Source organism: Jaculus jaculus, chromosome 20, assembly GCF_020740685.1.
Source record: "Jaculus jaculus isolate mJacJac1 chromosome 20, mJacJac1.mat.Y.cur, whole genome shotgun sequence".
In the NCBI taxonomy this organism is placed as follows: Eukaryota; Metazoa; Chordata; class Mammalia; order Rodentia; family Dipodidae; genus Jaculus; species Jaculus jaculus.
The window spans coordinates 25,488,706-25,513,689 of NC_059121.1; the positions used below are offsets into that span (position 1 = coordinate 25,488,706).

Below are 24,984 nucleotides of genomic sequence, written 5' to 3' on the forward strand. Positions count from 1 at the left end.
CGTAAATGTTTAAAGATAGATGGCTATCATGTTCCTCCAGCCATTCTGTAACCCCATCATTCTTTCCTTGTGCAGACTAAACATTCCAGTTTTTTTCTAAACATTCCTTATGTGACACCATGTCTAGCTCTTTTACTATCTTGGTTGCCCTGCGTATTCACTCCAATTTGTCAATGTCTCTCTTAAGGACCAAAGCTGAAGGCGGACTCCGGAATGCGTCCGGTCAGAGGACACTGCAGTGCAGAATTTTACCTCAGGATTCCCAGCACTCAAACTGGTTAAGGTGGCCTAAGATTTCATGTTCTGTTGAGTTGCAAAGAAACTTTCTGTTGTTTCTTCACTGATTAAGTAACAGAACTGTCAATTAACATCATAGAAATGTTCCAATGTACAGAATGTTGACTTTTCAAGCAGTGGTAAAAGAATCTAATGTTTAACCTGCTGTTAATTTTCCTTTATTCTTTCATTGCTTTGTGATACTTAGTTAATTTTAAATCACACAGAGTCAAAAATGCAAAAAAAAAGCATGAACTGAAATACATTGGATATCAAATTACTTGAACATATTCATTCATATGTTATAAAACCAAGGAGCAATTGGAAAATCACTTCTCCAAGAGATTGAAAGCTTGCTAAATTATAAGATATAAAGTTAATAGTTTAGGTTCAACTGCATTACTCAAATCTAAGTGTACTGGGTGACAAAGAGAGAAAAAAATGGGGGCTAGAGAGATGGGTCAGTAGTTAAGGTGCTTGCCTGCAAAGCCTAAGACTTTGGTTCAGTTTCTCAGTATTTAAGTAAATCCAGATGCATGAAGTGGCACATGCATCTGGAGTTTGTTTGCAGCAGCTAGAGGCCCTGCATTGCTCATCCATTCTCTCTCTCCTTACAAATAAGTAAAAGTATAAAGAGAGAAAAAGAAATACATAAAAATATGAAAAAAATTCTTATCTTTGAATAAATAGAGAGCTCTCTATATTGGTATGAATAAATATATTTAAATAAGTTTTAGTGTATTACTATGAAAAGTAATGCCTTAAATTGTACATTATAATAGACAAATTATATGAAAATAAAGTTTAAAAAACACTGTCATAGGACTCAAACTCAGAATATATAAGGAAGTCTTGCAGGTATAAGAAAACAGGTAAAATTGAAAAGACTTTGAATAGACACCTCACTAAAAAAGATACAGAAATGGCAAATAAGCACATCAAAATTCCAAACAATAAAGTATCACTTAATAAACACTGGAATGACTAAAACTAAGTAGAACCTATAAACATACACTCTCAAAAATGGAGAGCAACTGGATTTCTCATGCATTGCTGTTAAGGGTTAAAGCCTTTAATCCCAGCACTCAAGAGTAGTAGGAGTATCATTGTGAGTTCAAGACCAACCTTAGAATACATAGTGAATTCCAGATCAGCCTGGACTAGAGCGAGACCCTACCTCAAAAAACAAAACAAAACAAAAGCTAAATAAAAATTAGCAGTTCAGGTGTTTGCCTGCAAATCCTAAGGACCCAGGTTCAATTTCCCACTACCTGTATAAGCCAGATGCATATGATTTTGTGAGAAAATTGGTCCTGACATGCCCATTTTCTCTCTCCTTTTCTCTCTCTCTCTCTTAAATGTAAATAAATAAATAAATATTTATGGAATAAAATATGTCAAAAGCACTTCAAGAAAAGTTTGGGGGCTGGAACGATGGCTCAGTGGTTGAGGGTCTTTCCTGCAAAGCCTTACAAGCCAGGTGTGGTTCTTTTGCACCCCGTTAGCCAGGTGCACAAAGGGGCGCACGCATCTGGAGTTCCTTTGCCGTGGCTGCAGGTCCCGGTATGCCCATTCACTCTGCCTCTCTTCTCTCCATCTCTATTCTTGCAAAGAAAGAAAGAAAGAAATCTGTTTCTTTTTAATCAGTTTTGTAGAACTTATGTCTACACAGGGATCACGAGACAGTTTGCCTGTGCAATTAAAGAACTGTGCTCCTAGGTAACCACTGGACAGAGTGAAGACATGTCCATACTGAATTCTGTTCGTCATTGTTTTTGTGTAAGTTATATTCATAACCACTCAAACTGACAGCAATGAAGGTATTTCTTCATAGAATTTGTACATGAATGACAGTACCTCCAAATAACAGAATGCTTCTGTGTTTGCTGTTTGTTGTTGCTTCTTGAGACATGTTCCAAATCTGCCACTCACCCTCCAGCTCTCTGTGACGCCGGGTTAGCCTTGAACATGCTGCTACCCAGCCCCTCACACTCGACTTCAGCGATCACAGGCATGAGCCAACACAACTGGTTTTAGACTCTGCGCTAAGCCCGAACTGTCAGGCCATTTTAAATGTAAATGGATTTTGGACATTTATTATCAATTATCAGATAATAACATCAATCGTATTAATAACCTAATACTAACATGTTGCTGGTGAAAAATAAAAATGCTATTGTGCCAGCCTGTTTACATCACATTCTAAAGGTGTCCAACCATAGATGCTGAAAGTTGGTGAGTGAAATATTTGAGGGCTGGATGTTAGAATTGCTAGAAGCACAGAGTTTTTTAGGTAATGAAATGGTCCTTCACGTTGCCATAACCATTATAAGTAACACTGCACATTTTTCAAGTACCCTAAAAATATGCCACAAGGTATCAACTTGGGTGTATGGAAAATTCAAACTCAGAAGACCATTTAGAAGACCAAAAGATATCACATGTAAGCAGTAAATGGCAAATTATTCCAGTTATATCACAGACAAATGACATACCCTCACTAAAGCTTGTAAGGCAAATGTTCTCTCTGAAGTCACCTTAGAAAAGTAAAGACCAAAAAAGAACTGCACATAAGAACATTGCCCCAGTCAATAAATTGTTTCACAAGGTAATAATTCTGAAAACATTATTCTAGAACTTATGAATCATACAGCTGGGTATAAAGTTGTTAGACATGGTTTTCCTCACCCTAGAGGTGAGAGGCCCAAGATAGGAAAGGGAGGTTCAAATCCTCCTTGTGTTAATGGTCTAGAGTAGGAGACATTAGTATGAAATAATATTTAGGTCAATAGAGACACAGACAATTACATATAGAATTACCATCAGACATCTGAATATTGCCCTAACTGGAAAGACCCTAATATTCTTCAATTGCTATATGGCCAAGCTGTTGTACACACATAAAATAGACCACTATCTATCAATACCAAAAAGAGAACTTGATAGATATACGCCACTATGCAGTTACTTTATACTTTGAGATACAATATGATGTCACATCATTTATTTTATTTTATTATTTTATTTTTGGTTTTTCAAGAAAGGGCCTCACTCTAGCCCAGTCTGACCTGGAATTCAGTATGGAGTCACAGGGTGGCCTCAAACGTGTGGCAATCCACATACCTCTGCCTCCCGAGTGCTGGGATTCAAGGCGTGTGCCATCACGTCTGCACATTGTTTATCTTGTTATGTTATCTCAACTTGGCCTACTGGAAGTTCTTTCCATTGACTTGCATGTCCACCTTTTCCATTTGGAGTTGGAAGATATCCGAGCTATGTCAGTGGTCCTGGCTCTCAGGAAGTAGAAGCAGGATGGTTATCATGAGTTTGAGGCCACTTTAGTCTGTGTAGTGAGTTCTAGGACAATCTGGGCTACAGAGCAAGAACCTGTCTCAAATCATCAATAAGAATAAAAGAATTATCATCACATTAACAAAATAAGGGGTACTTTTCACATAAGGCTGGGGGATAATCAGACTAAAAAAGGACTATTTTTACCTCTATTTTATTTTCTATTACTATTTCTTATGGCAGGAGTCTGCTGTCAACAAATTGTCCTAATTCTTAATTGTCATTTATTAGAAAATGTGTTTGTTTCAGGTAAATATTAATCTTTTTTATTTAAGGAAGGAATAAGACATAATATGTAAAATTTACACTTTTTGAATATTTAAGCTGTTTACTAATTATAAGGTTTACTGGCTTACATAAGATAATGGAGTAAATGTAATTTTACTTTTCCAGGGGAAAGAACATAAAAATAAATAATCAGAATTACTCACACTACTAATCCTTCAGTAACCAATTTCAAAGAACAAGACTTTCAGACCCAAGATGGGCAGGTATGAAAAAGGCACCTAGGACTTGACTGTGACTTCTCAGTAATGTGAAAAAATCCGGTGTGGGTCAGGTCATGTAATTCACAAGGAGTGAGAGGGAGGGTTGAAGTGAAGATATTTAAACAGGTAAGAAGTAGACCCACTTCCCAAATACCCTCCTCGGTCCTGGAGTCTATTGCCCTCTGCCTTTTTACTTTTGCTTCTGAAGAGACTTTGCTCTTAGAAACTTAAAAAAAAAAAAAAGAAGAAGAAGAAGAAGAAGAAAAAGGAACATTCCTGGAAATTTCTAAGGTCTAAAAATGAAATCAAGACCAAAGTAAAAGAAGAAAAAACTAAAATGTAGATGCAGGTCTTCCAGGCAGAAAACTTCCGGAGGCATTTTACACGACTCATTCATAAGGGTTCCTCAGACGCCTGCATTGGTGCCAGGGCTTGAAATGAAAGGCAAATGCTTTCAATCAAATGTCAATGCCATCTTCAAATACCAATAATTCATCTTGAATTCTTTGAAAGATGAAATATGAATATAAAGATCTGGAACCCAGAGTCCAGTGGTATAGATCATGAATAAGCACTTCTCTGATGATGATGATAAAAAAGAAAGAAAGAATGCAGTCTTCTGAGGACGGGAAAATGGAAGGAAGACAATGAACCCTAACGAGTCATCCTGGAAGAAAGGGTCCGGGAAGAGAATGAGCAGCTTCTATCTAAAAGAGCTCTGTGAAAAAGGTATTTGAGTCTTTCCAGCAGATCAAGATAGCAGCACTATAGTTGTGAAATGTTAATTACATTTATGTTTTCGTGTTTCTCGAGATTATTACTGTGACTTATGTCTCTCGAGACCCTTTGACCTTGTGGTGACTTGAGTATGATCTTTAAGAACTGTTTTTTGTTTGTTTGTTTGTTTGTTTGTTTTAGTATTCAAGTTACAGTACATACTTTCACTGTTAACCACTATATACGCAAAATATTACCCAAACTTCAGTTCATGTCGGCACCGTGAGCCGGCATGCAAGTAAGAATATACACAGAGGTGGCTTCACGATGGCACTGGCGTCCAATATTCATGTAAGATCGCATAGAAATTCGCGTTCACTGGGGGACCGTGAACGAGAACACTATGCAGACTCCAGTTCACTGCTCCCATGGGCGTCTGTGGGCAAGCAAGTCAGTGTAAAAGTCGCATTTTGTCGTTTTCCGCTATGAGTGTGCACGTCAGATGGGATACGTACTCCGATCACCGCGAGAGATCGAGCCCGGATTCATCCCTGAGCCCTATTTCATGGCAGCACTTCTGCTTTGAAGGTGGCGTATGAATATGAACCCCAGTTTAAGTTCGCTCTATGTCCAAGTGTGGAAGTGAGGCCATATTCAACATGTACTTCACTCTATCACTGTGACTCTTCACGCATGCATGACAGTATCCAAATCCCACTTCAAATCAGCTCTATGAACCAGAGGAACACTCCCTATGGCATTATTATCCAGTTACACGTGACTTAACTTAGAAATTCCGGTCGAGTATGACACGATGGATCACCATGTAAAGTTGTGTACAAATTCTTTTCTGTAGTGGCGCTGTGATCTTGTACACACTGAAGTTACTAAGCCAACAGGAATGGTGGGACTCCCTGACTTGAACTCTATTCCACTGTCCCCATGTGTTCCTTTCGCTCTCTATTGTGTGAAATCAAACTAAATAAGACTACATTGCTAGAACGTTTTGATGCTAAAGAAAAAAAAAATTGCATACGTGTTTCAAACCAAAAAATCCAGTGAGTTCCTAGGCTGGGCTGTGTGAGTTTGGCTTTCGTCGAGAACAAGCGGAGGGGTGTGTTTAGAATGGCATGTGGTCCTGGCATCAGAACAACTGTCGTGAGCAAGCAGCAACCGGACTAGTACAAACAGGGGAAGATAGATGGCTTTTCTCCAAGCTGCAAATTTTCTTGAAGCATGTTCTTGCAGAGGGTATTAACAAGAACTAGAAGGTCTGGTTAGTGTTCAGATCACGTTGTAAGATCTCACATGTAGGCTCCAGGTTATATCCAATAGGAACCCTGCAGCAAATCCACTGGAGATTTTCGTGTTGCCTAGACTCATAGTTTTATCCATCACTCAAAAGATCTAACGCAATTCCATTTACAAAGACATTCTAGGGGCCCCACCTCTGGGGTGGGGGTGCCGCCACTGAAAAGTCAAGGAGCAGCAACGCATTTGACAAAATTCTCCTGTTTCCCATTTTGATGCCTCAGAGAATATCATTTACACAATGTCATTGTTAGTAATGGAAGATACCTGAAACATTTGCACGTTGATTTCTCTGTAGTAATTTTTGTTATAATTACGAAGTAGTTAGGGCTGGAGAGATGCCTCAGCGGTTAAGGCAGCTGCAAAGACTAAAGACCCGTTTTCCTTTCCCCAGTGCACATGTAAAGCCAGATGTACAAAGTGGTGCATGCATCTGGAGTTTGTTCATAGTGGCTAGAAGCCATGGCAAGCCCATATTCATTCTCATATTCTCTCTCTCTTCCTTTGTCCTTGCAAATAAATAAAAATATGTTTTAAAAAACAAAGTATTTGGCAAAATATGATCTAGAGCATATTTTCGCTCGACAGTCAATTAAGCACTTACTAAGACAAGCAACCCTTTTAATTTTGTGACTGTGACTATTCCAACATGGAGGTGCCTTGTCCATCTTTCAACGATGCGAACAGGTCTAAGTTCTGTCTGAAGTAAATGTTAAAGTTTCCCTGATCCCTATGCGAAGCTTCACATGAGTCAGAATACGCTGTGACCATGGACCTTATTTCACTGGGGTTTCATCCAAATCTACACCTCTGGGCAAGTTCCTGCATCGCCACTTCGTAGGGAGAATGGGGACTCGCCTCCAGGAGCAGCAGCAGAACGAGAAAGAGCAGGCTGAGTTATGACGCCTAATGGTTGTGGCTCAGAGACGCTTGGGCTGCAGAGCTTGGCTTGCTTCCAGCTGGCTTTCAAATACTGGCACCACACATGCACACACACACACACACACACACACACACACACACACACACATTCACATCCTGGTCTGTAGGTTTAGGGTGGGATTGACAAGAAGATAGAGAGGGGAATTTATAGATTAATCCCTCAAAGAAGCCAATTAAGATGGGCTTATCTTTTTTTCTTTTTTAAAAAACAAGATTTTACAATCCTTTATTTGATGATTTATTTATTTACTTAGAAAGCGTGAGAGAGAGAACAGACACGTCAGGGTCTCCAGTCACTGCAGAGGGGCTCCAGATGTTTGCGTCACCATTCACATCTGGCTTACATGGGTTCTGGGGAATTCACCTTCATACTTTTCAAGACAGTCTGGAACTGAATCACACCTTTCTGCTCCATGTGTACTCACCAGTGCACACACATCTCTTAATGTTGCTAAAACTTAAGCACTATGGGTTCTGAAAAAAAGTAATTTGGTTTTGAATTGTCCCATACCATAGCTACATTTTTTTTTTAAATTTTTCAATAAGTGGTATAACTTGTTACATGGTTCCTAAATTCTGCAAAATAAAAATCTATGCCTATGCGCATTTTGCCGTATAAATTTGTTTTGGTCTGAGTTGTGTGCATTTGTGATGGGGTGCAAATTACTAATGATACAATGTTAGGTCTCTTTTTAAAATGTTACTTATTTGCAAGAAGGTAGAGAATGAGAACAGGCACACCACAACGTAACACCACTGCAAATCAACTGCCCTTTGTGCATGGGCCAGTTTGTGCACCTGGTTTTACATGGGGACTGTTGAACACTTCCCAGACTGGCTTTTCCAGCAAGTGCCTTTAGCAATTGAACCATCTCCTCAGCCCCCAGGGTAGCTTTGCTTACTGACAAAGTTTTATGCAACATCAAATAAAAAGTTTAACTTGTTACTGACATTACTGATGTTTTAAAATACTCAGTTTTAGTTGGCTACATCAAGGTTATTTTACTCAGATAAGTAGCCACATTATTCATATTGTTACATTTCACGTGCAACGATATTATTTAAGAAAACTCATGAAAAGCAATGCCCATAGTTATGTAGACATAGTCACAGCCTCTTTATATCAGAACATAAATTGTTTAGGCACACAGCACCATTTTTGTGTAGAACAGTACCCTTTAGGATGGAGAGAAGTGCCAAGTTTTCTGCTTAGATGCTCTGGAGTCATGTCTCTTTACGAATCCTTAATGAACATTATTCTTTGGAAGTTAAGTATGATAACAAACAAAATGCATGTTCATCTTGTGGTAAATAATTAAAATGCAATGAGAAACTCTTCATGGCATAGAGTTGAGCTGAGAATCTGCTGGGAATTTCCCGCTCTGAGGTGTGATAAGGAAAGTACTGTGTTTATTCAGCTCACTCTTTAACCTCCTCTAATGAATATTGCATAGGTGCAACACTGTGCATGAGCCATAAGATTCACTTGTCGATATTCACCAGAGCACCAAAATGATGTCTTTGTTTAAATAAGAATTTATTAATAGTACTAATTAAAGGACATTGTATTTCTTTTAAGAAATATAATTGTCTCTTCCTTCAATAAGAGATTGAACATCAAATGGAGTGTCTTGGAAACATTAATCAATAACTACTTGGATTTCAGCTGTTAACAATGTGAATTCAAATCACGAGGATTATTACCTTGAATGATAACAATAGTACTTTCGATGTTTCTCAATATGTATAGTTTAAACGACTGGTTGCACTCAACTGTGCACAAAACAAACAAAAGGGTTTTGATAATCTTTCTGAATATTCTACATTACTTATATACTTGTGATTTGGTGTCAGCCCAAACAAACTATTGAATTCCTCAGTTTCTGTTTCGGTGTGTTAATTGCATGCGTTAGTGTGAGCCCAGTGTGAAACATCCATGTACGCATAGCGCGCGCGCTGATGAAATCGGGGCACTAATTGCTTGTCTCTGCCTGCCATTCATGGCTTGGAGATGTTCAGCATCTCTCTCCTCGGGCTTTGTAAAATACATGATAGAACGTGGGAAAGCACAGTCATCCCAGTGTACAACAGAATGCTAGAACTTAATGTTTCTAACTACGCTTTGGTACCCGTGTTCCGGCCTCCAGTTGGTTGTACCCTCTTACTTTCACCATTTCTGCTAATAGCAACCACTATTCCATATCACACGTGTGAAAGAAAACACTCCTAATTGTCTCTCTGAAACTCATTATTTCACTTATCATAATGTCTCCTAGCACTATCCATTTGGTTGCAAGTGACAGAGCTTCATTTTTTTATGGACAAACAATAGTCCATGTGTGAGCTTTCTTTATCTAGTCATCTACTACTGAATATATGAGTTGATTCCATACCAGAACTATCACGAGTAATGCCACAAAAAAAAGATGGCATATGTGTATTTCTTTGGTATAGTGAGTTATCTTATGAGATGTAAGGGCTCAAATTAGAAAAATAAGATTACATAGCAATATTAGCTACCAAAATACTACCTAGAATTGAAACACCTCCCAAGCCAATGGATTGCCAAAATTAATATGATGAAAATGGCCTCAATCTCCAAAAACTGAATACAATAAGTAGAAAAGCATCTATAACAATCTTTATTTTATTTTTTTTACATATTTTATTTATTTATTTGACCAAGAAAGAGGGAGAGGAGAGAGAGAATGGGTCCACCAGGGCCTCCGGCCACTGCAAATGAATGCCAGACACATATGCCCCTTTGTGCATCTGGCTGATGAGGCTCTTGGGGAATAGAACCTGGGTCTTTTGGCTTTGCAGACAAATGCCTCAACCGCTAAGCCATCCCTCCAGCCCACATTAATAACAATCTTTACAGGATTAGAAGTGATTAAAATTTGTATGGAACCACCATAGACCCTGGATGTGCAAGGAAATCCTGAGAGGGAAAAGCAATGGTGGTATTGAAGATGTCACAACACCCAACTTTAAAATACATGACCGAGTAATAGAACAAAAGTAACGTGGCATTGGCCTCAAAGCAGACGCTTGTGACAGTTCAGCAGGCTGGAAGATGCGGAAGGAAATGAACAAGCATGCCAAAATCGTGGCAGAGAGAGGACAGCCTCATTAATAGGGAAAACTGGATATCGACATGTGGAAGATTGAAAATGTATGCCTCACTCCCTCAACCTGTGCAAAAACCAATGCAAAATGGTTCAAAGACCCGGAAGTATTAAATGACTAGAGAAAGTCAGGGAAATGTGTCAAATCACAGAAAAGGGCTTTCTGAATCAGCATTGAATGGTGCAGGAGATAACAGTGACAATCAACAGATAGGATATCCTCAGATCATACAAGTCCTGACCAGCAAAGGAAATGCTTAACAGAGCGACATGGAAGTCTGCAGAACATGAGGAAAGTTTACCAGATGCGCATTTGACATCACGCTAATAGCCAGGATAGATAAAAGTACTCAAAATAATGTTTACATCCCCGTAATCGAACCAACACACAGACAAGGGAGCTGAACAGACACCCGAAGAAATACGAATGTTCCGTAATTATTTTTTAAAAGTTTTAAATCTGTAACCATCAGGGAAATGGAAGTCAAAGCTCACGTAGAGTGGCTATCATCACGAAATAAAATAGTAAGTCTTGGTGAAGAAGCAAGGCTAAAGGAACCCTATAAAGTGGTGCTAGTAAATGAATGCAGTCAAAATGGAAAGGCGTTCAAAGGCTCCTCAAACAGCTGAGAGCAGACCTACCATAGGATCCCACTGTACAATTCCTGAACACATACTTGCACACCCATATTTATGAAGACACGACTCACAAAGGTCAACTTGCAGACTCATCCTTGGCTTCTAGTAAGAGATAAATGGATTAAAAGTGTAATACATGTGTGCCTATGTGTATATAATAATGTGCTTTTGCTGCCATAAGCAAATGTCATGTCATGATCAGCAAAGTCATCTACAGTAAAATGGAAATCATAATGCTAATCAATATAAGCCAGACTCAGAAAGAAAAAAAATATATATCATGTGTACCCCTCATGTGCTCAATATAAGAGGAAGCAAGATAGAGAAGGATGAATGAAAAAGAGGGATAGATATTATCAAGTATATTACATATGTACTTGAAAATGTCACAGCAATACCCTTTGTTCTGTATAGTTATAAAGCACTAGTGAGCTAAAATGTGAAAGATATCCATAGATAAATAAATAAGCTTAACTGAGGAGGTAAAAGCCTTCTACAGTAAATATTACTAAAACTCATGAGAGAAATTGAAAACCACATTGAACCAAGTATGGGGCTGGGAGGGTCTTGGGGTGGTTTGAAAGAGGAAATGCACAGGACTCATGATGTCATGAATCAGTCACCTTCCACTTGGCTAGATAATTGAAATATGAAACTCTTGGGCTGGAGAGATGGCTCAGCCATTAAAAGTGCTTGCCTGCAAAGTCTCACTACCCAGGTTCAATTCCCCAGTCCTCACATAAAGCCACATGCACGGAGGGGCACATGTTTCTGGAGTTTGTCTGCAGTACCTGGTGGCCCTGGCATGCCCATACTCCCTGTCTCTCTTCTCTCTCTCTCTCTCTCTCTCTCTCTTTCTCTCTCTCTCCTTGCAAATAAAAATATTTTAGTGCTCGCTTCAGCAGCACATATACTAAAATTGGAACAACACAGAGAAGATTAGCATGGTCCCTGAGGAAGGATGACATGCAAATTTGTGAAGGTTCCATATTTAAAGAAAAAAATATTTTAAAAGCTATTACTTTTTTAAATTATTTTGTTTTTGTTTATTTATTTGAGAGAGAGAGAGAGAGAGAGAGGGAGGGAGGGAGGGAGAGAGAAGAGAGAGAGAGAGAGAGAGAAAGGCAGCAGCAGGAGGAGAGAATGGGTGAGCCAACGCCTTTAGCTAATGCAAACAAACTGCAGATGCATGTGCCACCTTGTGCATCTGACTTATGTGGGTCTTGGGGAATTGGATGTGGGTGTTTTGGCTTTTCAGGAAAGTTCCTTAACCACTAATCCATCTCTCCAGTCTGATATAACTCTTAATAAGATATAACTCTTGATAATATCTACCCCTTCCCTTCTCCACCAATAATCCTGTTCTTCTCCCTTGAACCTTTTCTTCTTTCATATTATCTCCCTCCCTCTTGGTGAGGGAGTAGTCTAGGCAAAAGTACCCTGAATGGATGGAGAAAGCTTTAACGTAAAGCTATAGTCTCTCTCTCTCTCTCTCTCTGTCTCTCTCTCTCTCTCCCTCCATATGTATGTGTGTGTGTATGTGTGTGTGTGTGTGTAATATATATGGGCTATACACATAACTTTAAATAAATTTACATATTCATTATATACATTAATATATAATTAAAGCTATTCTATTTTCAGTACATTGTGTCTCTGAAGAATGAGTCCGAGCTTATAAAACTATAGAACGTTTTCCTTCCTTAAATATGTTAGTTGTCTATGCCCCACCACACAGTCATTATACGTTCAAAAAAACTGAATTCAGGGTCAAGAGGCAGTTCTAACTCAGCAGTGATCATCAAGCACAACATGCTTATCTTAAAGGGCACGCTTTCTATAGAATGCTTTGGAGATTTAAAGTTCTCTTGCTTTGTACATATAACATGGGCTGAGGGACAAAGAAGTGTCAGTGGTGGCAGGCATACAGTCCTGTTGAGGAGTTCTTTTATTTAGGTCCCTAAATACTCTTTAATGGCAAGCAAAAACATTAAGCCAAGGCCAAGATGGTTAACACAACAAACAATTCCTCCTTATGCTTTAATTTTTTTTTTAATTTTATTTTAAGTAACACTCAGCTTTATTTGAATCATAAAACTAGATGGCTGGAGAGATGGCTTAGCGGTTAAGGCACGTGCCTGCAAAGCCAAAGGACCCAGGTTTGATTCCCCAGGGCCCATGTAAGCCAGATGCACAAAGTGGTACATGCATTTGGAATTCATTTGCAGTGGCTGGAGGCCCTGGCACACCCATTCACCCATTCTCTCTCTCTCTCTCTCTCTCTCTCTCTCTCTCTCTCTCTCTCTCTCTCTCTCTTTCTCTCTCTCTCTGTCTCTCAATATCTCTCTGTCTGTCTTGCATGTGCACACACGCTCTGTCTCTTTCCCTCTCTCAAATAAATAAATAAATAAATAATAAAATATTAAGAAAACTAGATGGTGCTCTCACTCAGTAATTATTTAGCTGTTAAAATATTACCTCATGTCATTCATGGTGGCATAGATGCATGCAACCTTTCTCTTCCGCAGTATAGAAACATGTTTATTCCTTTATTTCATCCTTAAAGGAAGCCCTTTATCTGCCCTAGGTACACTTTCATGAATCACTCCTTGGTCTCTACAAGGTTTATATGAAAGTAATCTCAAATATTCCACCTAAAGAAAAAACTCCAGGAAACCTAGTGAGGTGCTCAGTTACAATTATCTAAGAACCACTCGGCCGTGTGGGTCTACGTTTTCCACACACCCCCTTCAGACTCCATTTTCGTGTGCTTCCATACTTGAACTGGACAGAAGGAAGAGAAATACGCAGCCCCCGACGCTTTGTCTTTCTCATGTAGAGATGAGCCATGAATGGGCTGATTTTCAAAGTGACTCCATGCTAAAGAAGGATTTTAAGACCCTCTAAATATATCGATGACAAGTGAATCCTCTTAGATATTAAGTACCCTCACACCACACAGCCAGAAAAGAACCTTCATTTTAAAGTATTTAATGGGGACTCAAATATCACTAAACAAATAAGAGGATCGCTTTCATGGATTAGACTGCTATAATGCAAGCGCAGGTAAACTTGATTTACTGCCTCAAGGCTCATGTCTGAAAGCTTTTAAAGGATACTTTTTTTTTTTTTTTTTTTAATTTAAATTCCCAGGAAAAGGACATCCCGTTGATGTTCTCCTGAACATGAAGCCAAGTTCCACATTTAGAAATCTAGGCCTTTACAGCCATACAGCTCCAGTGCTGGCGTGAGGCTGCTCGTGAGTAATCCACAGTCTCCTTTCTTGCTATATAAAGAAGCGGCCTGATTTTAGGTTCTCACATAAATTATTCTTTCCTCTATTAAGTTTCAGCTCCTTTATTATTTATATCCTTTGTAAAATTCTAAGAAAAATTGCCCCGCAATATGTTCTTCAAATAATGAAGAAAACGTTTAAGAGTCAAGCAGAAATTTGGAGAAAACTACCAGTATCATATTTTTTTTTTCAAAAAAGGTGAGTAAACCAACAAATTTAGAAAAAATAAATCATGTTTCCAACTTTATAATGAATGGAATTTTTTTTTTCCTGTATGCTGACAGTATATGTTGGCTACACTGAATACTGTTTCACTACAGATTTATTCATTCAATTCAGGACTTGTATTCTTTTCTGTGTTAATGAGTTTTAACTTAAACTGGGTTGGCAGTTGATAGGGAATTAATTTTACATTAATTGTATATTCATCATCAAACTCTACTAGTATGATTTTTCAACATGCATTCAAGATGACATAAGATAACTGTAAGGCCACCACTAATTTAACTTAGCTTAGCTTGGTTTCTGCTAAGGTCAGTAATTTCCATAGTTTCCATAAGATACCTATGAGGGAGGCTGGTCAGCTGTTAAGGCACTTGCCTACAAAGTCTGATGACGCAGGTTTGACTTCCCATTATCTACATAAAGCCAGATGCACAAAGTGGCGCATAGCTCTGGAGTGTATTTGTAGTGGCTCAAGGCCTTAGTTTACCCATGTTCCTTTGTCTCTCTTCTCACTTTGTCTCTCAGCTTGTAAATAAAATATATCCCTGTGAGGTCTTCTCCGACTTAATCTAGCTTAGCTTGATAGCTTCAACTTTCCAGTCTCATCGTCTTGTTCCATGTTTTCATGAATTTCGAACTCTGTGGCTTCTATTCATACCACACAAGTCTAACCTTTTGATTATTTTCTTGTAAGAGATATTCGCTCCCAATTCATCTAGACAACAGGGTCTCCTCCAAGAAGTCTTGCTTAACTTCTTGGAAATCCCTGCTCTGTCCTCCCACAGACTTCATGTGTGCTATAAATCTTTAACAATGTTTACCACAAATATTTCGAAATTATCTGTTTATTGCTCTATTTCAAAGAACATAAAGTTCTGTGGAGTAAGGAATCATGGCTGTCCCTAAATGGACCCTGCTCCGTATCACTTGAAATCAGCTGAATCGGTGTTCAGTGAATCTGAATGGACTATATTGTCTTCCCTCCGCTAATGATCCGTTCTCCAGTTTTTGTTGATTTGATTCTAGAGAATTCATTATTCATACATTTTATTTTGCTATTTATAATTCTCTCTTTATTTACTTATTTAAGGAGGGTGTGTGAGAGACAGAGAAGGGGGAGAGAGAAAGAATTGGCATGCCAGGGCCTCAGCCGTTGCAATAGAACTCCAGACCCTTGTGCCACCTGCTGGGCACGTGTGACCTTGGGTTTTCCTCACCTTTGTGCATCTTGCTACTGTGGGATCTGGCGAGTCGAACGTGAGTCCTTAAGCTTCTCAGGCAAGTGCTTTAACCACTAAGCCATCTCTCCAGCCCTTTGCTGAATTATTTATGGTTTATTTAATATATTTTACGTTTAATATTTTTACTGAATTTTATTTATACTGAATATAGTACAGGAAAAGAAGAAGGGGGAAAATATATATATATATATTAAGTGCTCTGGTTCAAGGCTAGGACCCTCTGGAACAGCTAAGTGCTTTGGTATGGTTCTGAGAGATGCAAGACCGCTATGAGAAAGAACATTTAGAATGTTTACTAAAGACCCTTCCATAAGAAGCTCATACCCGATCCCATTAGAGTGAGGGTTCTACTGCTGGTTACACCAGATTCCCTGATCTCATCTCTCTCCGCCAGGTGACCCCAAGTCCCACCCCGCCCCACCCTCCTGCTGCTTTGCACTGTGTCCCCCAAAGTCATCATTTATTCAGCATCCTGTCTGGTCGCCTTAAAGTTATCTTTCAAGATATGGACGTCCTATTACCTTCACGATTTTTCTGTCTCACAATTCAAAGTTAAATTATTTCCAAATTCTTCTTATGATATTGTGTGTATTTCTACTATTGTACACTTCTGTCACGTCTTTGGGATAATTTCATTCCTCTCTCTCATATTGTATTTGACATTCTGCATGCATGTTTGAGTGTATACCCTAACACCAACTTCATTCTATAAATATTAAGTAGATAAGAATGCATGAAATGTATAGGAATATGTGAAAATATCTGAGTAGTGTCTCTTAATGGGTTCACATATATACATAATTGTTTTTATAACAAAATATAGTAATGCCCCAAAGTATAGGAGATACTTAAAAATAAACGGTCAACTCAAAAATGTCATCAGAATACATGGCTTTGCTTAATCAGATGACTATGTCAATATTAACAAGGTTTTCTTTTTCAAGTGATTCTTAATATTATGTGATTGTTTTTACTTCCATGAGGCTAGAGATGAAAGTAGCTGAAAATACACTGTTACATATGTGGTTGAATATATTAAAACCATATATTACAAATAAATTATATTTTTCTTTGAGAGTAAAAAATGTATATCCCCCCTGTGAATCTATTGATACAGTGTTCATTCCCAAGGCCAAGGCCGCAGTTTCTTTGTTCATGCAGCTCTTATCAAAGTCATAACTTGACCTAGGCTGTCTGACCTCAGAGACCATTTAAGAATATCAAAATTACCTGTTCTACATGATTCAAAATTGTTATGGCTTCTCAAAGTCCTTAACGTCCACAAAGCCAGCCTTTGTTTGTCACACTAAAATCAAATTTAAAATGGAATCAACTTCCTCAAGAGTTATTTGTACTGAAGTTTGTGCCAAATAGAAAGTTTGTTTATGAAGAGTAGCGGGTTAACTATAATTATAATTTTGTTTTGTTCTGGTGGTTTTTTTTTTTTTCTTTTTCTTTTTTTAAAGTAAGGAGTTACTCTAGCCCAAGCTGACCTGGAACTCACTTTGTAGTCTCAGGCTGGCCTCAAACTCACAATGATTTTCCTGCTGCTGTCACCAGAGCGCTGGGATTAAAGGATCCTAGACCACATCCAGGTCTAGAATTATAATATTTAAGAGGATACAGCCATAGTAATCAAAATCTCTCCTGTCTTCCTCCTTCGCCATCTCTCTTTATCTCAACATTGGACTGCATCCAGGACTAAAAGAATTAAAGCCAATTTGCAGATCATTGTAACCTATGAAAGGACTAAAGTTAAGTGAAACCCGGTAGTTGTTTAACTTTCCTGAAAGAAAATGATAGAATTCCATTAGTAACTCATACAGCTATATTAGCAACATGTGAAAATGAGAACATTAGATCATCCTTAATTATTTAGAAAGTGTGTGTGTGTGTGTGTGTGTGTGTACTTGAATGATAATGAAAAAAGACACAAATTTGGCATCATTAGTACAACTAAATATCAATTATTTAACTGATGAATATAATTCAAATGAAACATTTTATAAAAATATGAGGGAATCCTAAATAGACACATGCACAATTGATTGTTTCAGGGTGAGAGCTATAGACTACGTTTGTGAGCACAGATCTGCCCTTACAGATTCTTGTTCTTAGCTCACTCTGCCTCCCAGAACTCATTCTCATCTAACAAACATAGTATACATAATCTTTGCTTTCTATTTACCTCACTCTTCTAGCTCAAATGTTTAGCCCATTGCCTTTCTTTTAATTTACATCCTACGCTTAAGAAAATATTGTAAATTAAGTGCACACAAAGAAATGGAAGAGATAGATAGGTAGTTAGGTAGGTAGGTAGATAGATAGGTAATTAGGTGGGTAGATTGTTAGATAGACAGACAGACAGACAGACAGACAGACAGATAGATAGATAGATAGATAGATTTCCCACAAGTGAAGTGGTTATTCCATTGCTTCATTAATCAACTACTTGTTTATAGCTGTCAACAAAGAATACACAAAAGTGTAACATGCTTGCTCATGTCTGGAGTCTGAGGGCTGTGGTGACCTAAGTTGAGTGTTCCAATCCAGCCCACACTACATAGTAAGTTTGGTTTCAGGCCAGTCTGGGCTAAAATATGAGACCTTGCCCCACAAAAGCAAACAGTAGGGAAACCTTAGAGCCAGAAAATGATGGATTATCTAGTATTTGGACATTCTCGTGCATGCTCTGTATAACTTTGGTGGTGGCTGTCTAACTGACCTCCTGCAGCTCTGCGTTCTTCAGTATTGCAATACACAGCTAGCATGATATTTTGACCTACTTGATTAATAAGCCTCGTATAATCTTTGTATGTTAGTTCATTTTTCCTAAAATAGTCATGTGGAAGCCAAATTGAATTGTGACTATAGATCAGCTACAGATTCATCTCTTATTCTCTTAAGCACCAGAGATTCAGCATTTCATAGCATCATTGCTGTCTGTATTGAATGGCTCCAACCAATCACAAAAGACGCAGAGCCAATCACCCTGGGAAAGGGAGCACACCCTGGTGGGGTCAGGGGCCTGTGGACAGGAATACCACAGGAAGTTTCTCAGTACAGCCAGCAGAATGTTAGGAGCTGGTACCACGTCAACCCTGACAGCTGTAAAGTGAAAAGCCACTAATCTTTGCTTGTAATACCCACAGTTAAAGAGAGAAAAATAAAGTGTTTCTTCTTAAGCACAGTCTAAGTATTCCTGGTCTACAAGTTTGGAGAATGTTCTGTACGTCTGAGTCAGAGAAAATAGAAAACAACAATGGAAAAGGATTCAGGTTTTGTTTTTTTTTTTTTCCTCACTCCTGAACCAAAACACATGATTAAAATGGAACACAGTTTTCAAGACCAATCAATTCACCAGTCAGAGCCTATCAGAATATGTGCATATATTCTGGGAATAATTTGTATATGAATTTTAACGAGCATTTTTGCATCTATACGTAGACGCTGTCCAAGAAGAGTTTCTATATTTTTTTATTAAACCAAATCCTAAAGGAATCTTTGTGAGTGGCTGGATTGTCCAATGTGAAGTGGAATCTGTCGTTAGCTCTGCATTATTCACGACTATAAAAAAAAAAAAAAAAGACATTTTAACAATCCCAGACTCAATTAGGCATCAACTGCTGTCCTGGCAGGATCCTGGCATGCATTTTATTCTCCGGAAGCTTGGATGACGTTATTTACAATTCGTCCCTCAGGGAATGCCCTTTAAAAAAAAGAAGAAGAAAAAAAGAAGGCATGTTGCTATCATAACTCATGTACCCCCTTCATAACTCTCTACCTCACAGCTCAGTTCATCCTTCATTGAATCAGAAGGTACTAGACTCATGCTTAAAGGCCAACACTTACCACCCAGCTCTCTAGACACACGGGAGCATGCATTTATACAAGGAGGCCACTCGGGCTTCGACTGCTTTGAAGATGGTCATTGATAAAAGTAGTGCCAATAATTTAATAGGTATGAGAAATCTACTTTAAACATGAAATTTTCTAAACCATCGTTAAATCTACAGACAAACTCTTGTCATTGTTATATTATGTTTTTTTTTGTTTGTTTGTTTTTTTGTTTTTTTGTTTTTTTTCCCCTTGAATCCTTGTATTTCTTCCATGGACTCTATCCTTTTGTTTGCTGTAACAAGACACATGATCTGACTCTCCCTTCGAGATGTATAAAATTTTTTTCTTTGAGGTACTGCATAAAGTTGAAGTCAAGAGGTTTTTAAGTGTTGCTTAAATATAATTTTAAAAAGAGAGAGAAACTGCATTTATTTTTCCACTTACAAATGGCATGTGAGTAAGCTGACTTCAGAATGCATTCAGAATTTATAGCAGTGTCAAACATGGGGTTAAATTTTAGAAAGTAGTTATATTCTCTTTATTTGTGCAAATTTTACTTATTTTTTCCTTTCCCTTTCCTTTTAGTCTTACTTTAGTTCATTAGATGCAGTAATATCTCCCTTGTCTGTGACAATTTCCATTAATATCTCAAAAGCAGCTATTAAGTCTCATTACAAGGAGAGATTATAGAAGGATACTGCATTGCTGTGACGATAAAGACAATAGTCACATTTTCATTTATTTCTTTGTTCTTAAGATGCAAATCATTCGTGAGTCTCTTTTTAGCCTGCTTTTCTTCATTTATACATTCAAATCCTTTGGAAAAGGAAAAAAAGAAAGCCTCCACAGCTAAATAAATTCTCATTTATGGATTGCTTCATTTTCGAAACGCAACAAAGAAATGTATCACTGTCAGAAATTTGCCACACTTATTATGCTCAAAAATCTCATTGTCAGAAGATTCTGTGCAACTACAAGCCTCACCATTTACATAAGTTACTTTCAAGAATAAACTGTAGGCTATGATGCAGCTAATTAATGGTTGTTCCAGAGTGGCTTATAAAGTGTTCATTATTACCAACAATAGTCTATCATGCCATCGAAATATGTGAAACATCAGCTCCCAGACAATTACTTAAACATATCCATGGAAAATTGTGTATGAGTAAAGCTCAGTCACACCTCTAAGAAATAAACTTTTCATGAATTCTTAGTCTAAAACTCTCTATTGAAAATGAACATATTGAGGCTGGAGAGAGGGCTTCGAGTTTAAGCCACTTGCCTACAAAGCCCGATGGCCTGGGCTTGGTTCCCCAGTACCCACATAAAGCCAGATCTACAAAGCATGCATGCATCTGGAGTTTGTTCACACTGGCAGAAGGCCCTGGCATGCCCACTCCCCCATCTCTCATTCTCGAAAATATATAAATATATATATATATTTCTTTGGTTTTTCAAGGTAGGGTCTTACTCTAGCTCTGCCTTACCGGGAATTCACTGTGTAGCCTCAGGGTGGTCTCCAATCTTAGGATAGATATGAAATTCAGGCCCAATGTTAATGGATTTCTATTATAATCCCAATACTTGAACACTATCAACACCAGGTGAGTACAGTTCTACTCCATGGACTAAAATTTCATGGAGGAGCTGAGTAGATGATCAAGAGTTTACCACTGAGTTGTAGAAGAGAGAAGCTATGGTGAGCTTCTGTAAACTCCCCACGCTGAGGTTGGGAGGAGGACACGGGAGAAGTTTCCAGAATCTGTTGGCCCAGATGACCTACTGAGTTTACAATGAGCAGCAAGAAAAATGAGACACCCTGATGTCAAGGTGAAAAGTGAATACTGAAGACAGACCATTATTCTCTGATCTCCAGAAGTAAGGTGTCCACACTTAGACATGCACTCACACACACACACGCACACACACACACACCTGCCAAATGTCATATGTCAGGAAACATAGGATAATCTTGTCCCTGTTCTCTTTCTGTATTTATTACCCATGGCCCCTGACACAGAGGACAAAGGCCTTCTCTGTCTTTGTGGGACCTTGGAGCGCTGTTCAAATTCCAACTCTTCTCTGATTATTCTTGTCTCATGTAAATCCTCTCATAGTTTTGCTTGCAAGTTTTTCATTCTTTATATTTCTATTCTTAAAAATTTAGTTGACGCTGTCTGGGCGTGTGGTGCGTGCCTTTAATCCCAGCACTCGGGAGGCAGAGGTAGGAGGACCGCCGTGAGTGCGAGACCACCCTAAGACTAGGGAGTGAATTCCAGGCCAGCCTGGGCTACAGAGAGATCCCACCTCAAAAAACAAAAATTAGTTAATTCTCCCTATTGACTCAAAATATCTTCAGACATTCCCTAGCTACCTAGCTATGTTTCCAAAATACCTACCTAAATGCATTGAAGTTTTATTCATAATACAATGTTAGTGGATATATATATATATATATATATATATATATATATATATGTGTGTGTGTGTGTGTGTGTGTGTGTGTGTGTGTATATATACACATATATATATACATATATATATATATGTATATATATATAATGTATTGATAAAAAATTAATACATGTGGGCTGGAGAGATGGCTTAGCAGTTAAGCACTTGCCTGTGAAGCCTAAGGACCCCAGTTTGAGGCTTGATTCCCCGCAACCCACGTTAGCCAGATGCACAAGTGGGTGCATGCATCTGGAGTTCATTTGCAGTGACTGGAGGCCCTGGCGCGCCCATTCTCTCTCTCTCTATCTGCCTCTTTCTATCTCTGTCACTCTCAAATAAATAAATAAAAATAAACAAAAAATAAAAAGTAATAATACATGTAATAAGGTGTGTATACACTATACAAATACAGATATAGGAAAAATAAATATGAATAAAATGAAAGGATTTTTGATTGTGATCTTTTAAGATTTCTGTTCATCTCCAATGTGAAGATCTAATAATGTAAAATAATATTCAGAATTTCACTTGGCCATGAACCAATAAGATTTCTCTCTTTTTTTACACACTCTTATATATTGCTATAGATACATATCTATAGATATTTATCTGAATGTATATAAAAAGTATGCATCTGTAAAATAATGTTTATAATTTTACTTAGCTATGGAGCAAAGAATTGGATATGCACAGAAGGAGAAAAGGCGATGTCGTATTCCTTGATCCTTGGTTAAGTAAAATTCCCACTCCTGTTGCTTTACAATGCTGAGGAACAAAGACCTCACAAAATCAAAGTAAACACAGCTATTATTTTGGCCACAGTATCTATAATGTATTCAATCATAGAACGGCTTTTTGGGTGAGGCCTATCTTAAGATCCTGTGGAATATTGTACTCCGTGGGACACAGCATGAGGCTCACATTGTTGTCAATTTCAAATGCTATCTATTCTTTTTATTTAATATGTATACACATATTCTTAAGATTCCCCTAACATCACAAGATTTCATCTCATCCTCAGTTCTTTCCAGTCTCTGACCTTCAAGTGCAATAACGTCATCACCACGGCCTCTTCTCTGCTTCTGCACTTGCACTTGGTCACACTTTGCCTTCCTTCCCCTTCTGCATTCTACCCTAAATCCTCATAATCTTTGTCTCAGATAGTAGCTTTAATTAATGTTAAACCAGAAATGATAAAATAAAACACACATCACACAAATATATTAGTGGATCACATATGTATGCTATGCTGTTGATATGCTAAGCATATTTAATATATAAATGGATAAAGTCTCTATGAAATAAATGTAAAATTCACAATGTTTAAGATGGCTAACCCTGTTTAATTGGTTATGTCACAGGTCTTTCAACGTAGGTAGCTGTTTCAGTAAACATGAAAATGAATCAGTGGCATGAGCTTTCAACTAGCCTTGAGCGTGTTTCCCCCTGACGGCTTTAGTATTTTCATTACACAGGTGCGAACATCTTTTTTATTTTATTTGTTTTTATTTGAGGTAGGGTCTCACTCTAACCCAAGCTGACCTTGAACTGGCTCTGTCATTCCAAGCTGGTGTCATACTTGCAGTGATCCTTCTACTTCTTTCTTTTTAATTTTTTTTAAACTAGTAGCAATTCTCCATCATCATCAGATATAAAAGAAAATGATATATTCTTTCTTCCTCCATACTTCACGGCAGAGTTTTAGCATATATAAACTGGAGAAAATTATCGTTTCCATTTTGCCATTTTCATTCATGAAGGTCATAACTCTTTTGCATATGAACAAGAGATTTTCTCAATATAGGTCAGAAGCAAGCTTTCTCAGTAATACTCCCTCATACGCACATACCAAATTTGTTCCATTTTGAAGATTCTACAGTAACCCAACTCTGTTGAATTTTATGGAAATTATCCAATTAGTATTTAATCTCCTAAACCCTAAATGCTTTGGCTTTAACAAAACCATGTTTCAAATTCCCAGCATCTTTGGCTTCATATTTTTATTAATATTTTAATCTTTGAGACCAATCTTCAGAGAATGAGAAAGAAATTATGGACTAAGACCATGTCTACCATCCCCAGAGGAATGAACAAACTGAGTTAATTTCTCACCAAGAAACGAACAAGTTTCCTGTCCTCAAAGTTTTAAAAAGTCAATAGCACACATTTTAAAATGAAAGCCCTTAACAATGAATAGAAATAGTAGCTACTATTTAATATATTATAGGACACTAGAGTAATTTAAGATCTCTTCCTTAGAAGAAATGACAAGGAAACAACCTACCTTAATCTAAATTAAATAATATTTCATCAATACACATCATATAAAACAAATAAAGTATAATGTAAGCATGAAATTATTCATTATTCTACACTTTTCCAAATGTTGACAATCATTATGTTGCGATTAAAGATGGTATTAAATATGTACATGTTAGTCCTTCACTTGTCTACTTCCTCTTCACGCATAGCTTTGAGGACATCTGCAGATCACCTTCTCTGGGAATAGTCCAGAAGAAATGGCTGTAGAAGCCATGTTTCTTTTAATGTATATATTCACACAAATATTCTTAAGAACAATGGAAGACTTTTTCCATTCAAAACCATCAAATTTCCATAGACTTAGTTCCCCCCCCCAAAAAAAGAAATATTCTAATTGAAAATATTAAATACTTCCCCAAAGGAAAAGAAGCTGAGCAAGTCCCCTTATGTTTTTTCTCATGTCGGTAGCAAAGGCCACACATCAAACATGTAGTTTTGAAGTACCTACGGCAATGGAGGCAACGAAATACCAGTCGATAAAATCAACTTTATCTAAGATTTATCCTATTCTTTCATCCCATTCTTTTCTTCCTGGCTCACACTTCCTCCACTCAAATTATGAGAAGTCACAAAATGACCTGCTGTCATAATGACTTGAGAGAAGACACTTGCAGAAAGAAAAGCAGCGGGTCTGCACGGTGTTTGAAGTCACACTGCTGGCATTTTCAGTGAAAAATAATAAAACTCACACTAAGCATCTGGAACTAAGACTTTTTTTTGCATAAAACCCATATCGCTTTGGATAATAAAACTAA

General features: G+C 37.8%; 1 non-coding gene across 1 annotated transcript; it reads left to right on the plus strand.

Annotated features, from left to right (window-relative positions):
• The first annotated feature begins 11,741 nt into the window (after nucleotides 1-11,741).
• On the plus strand, nucleotides 11,742-11,847 carry LOC123456328. The gene has a single exon (XR_006634464.1). It is a non-coding gene; the product is annotated as a U6 spliceosomal RNA (small nuclear RNA).
• The last annotated feature ends 13,137 nt before the right edge of the window (nucleotides 11,848-24,984 follow it).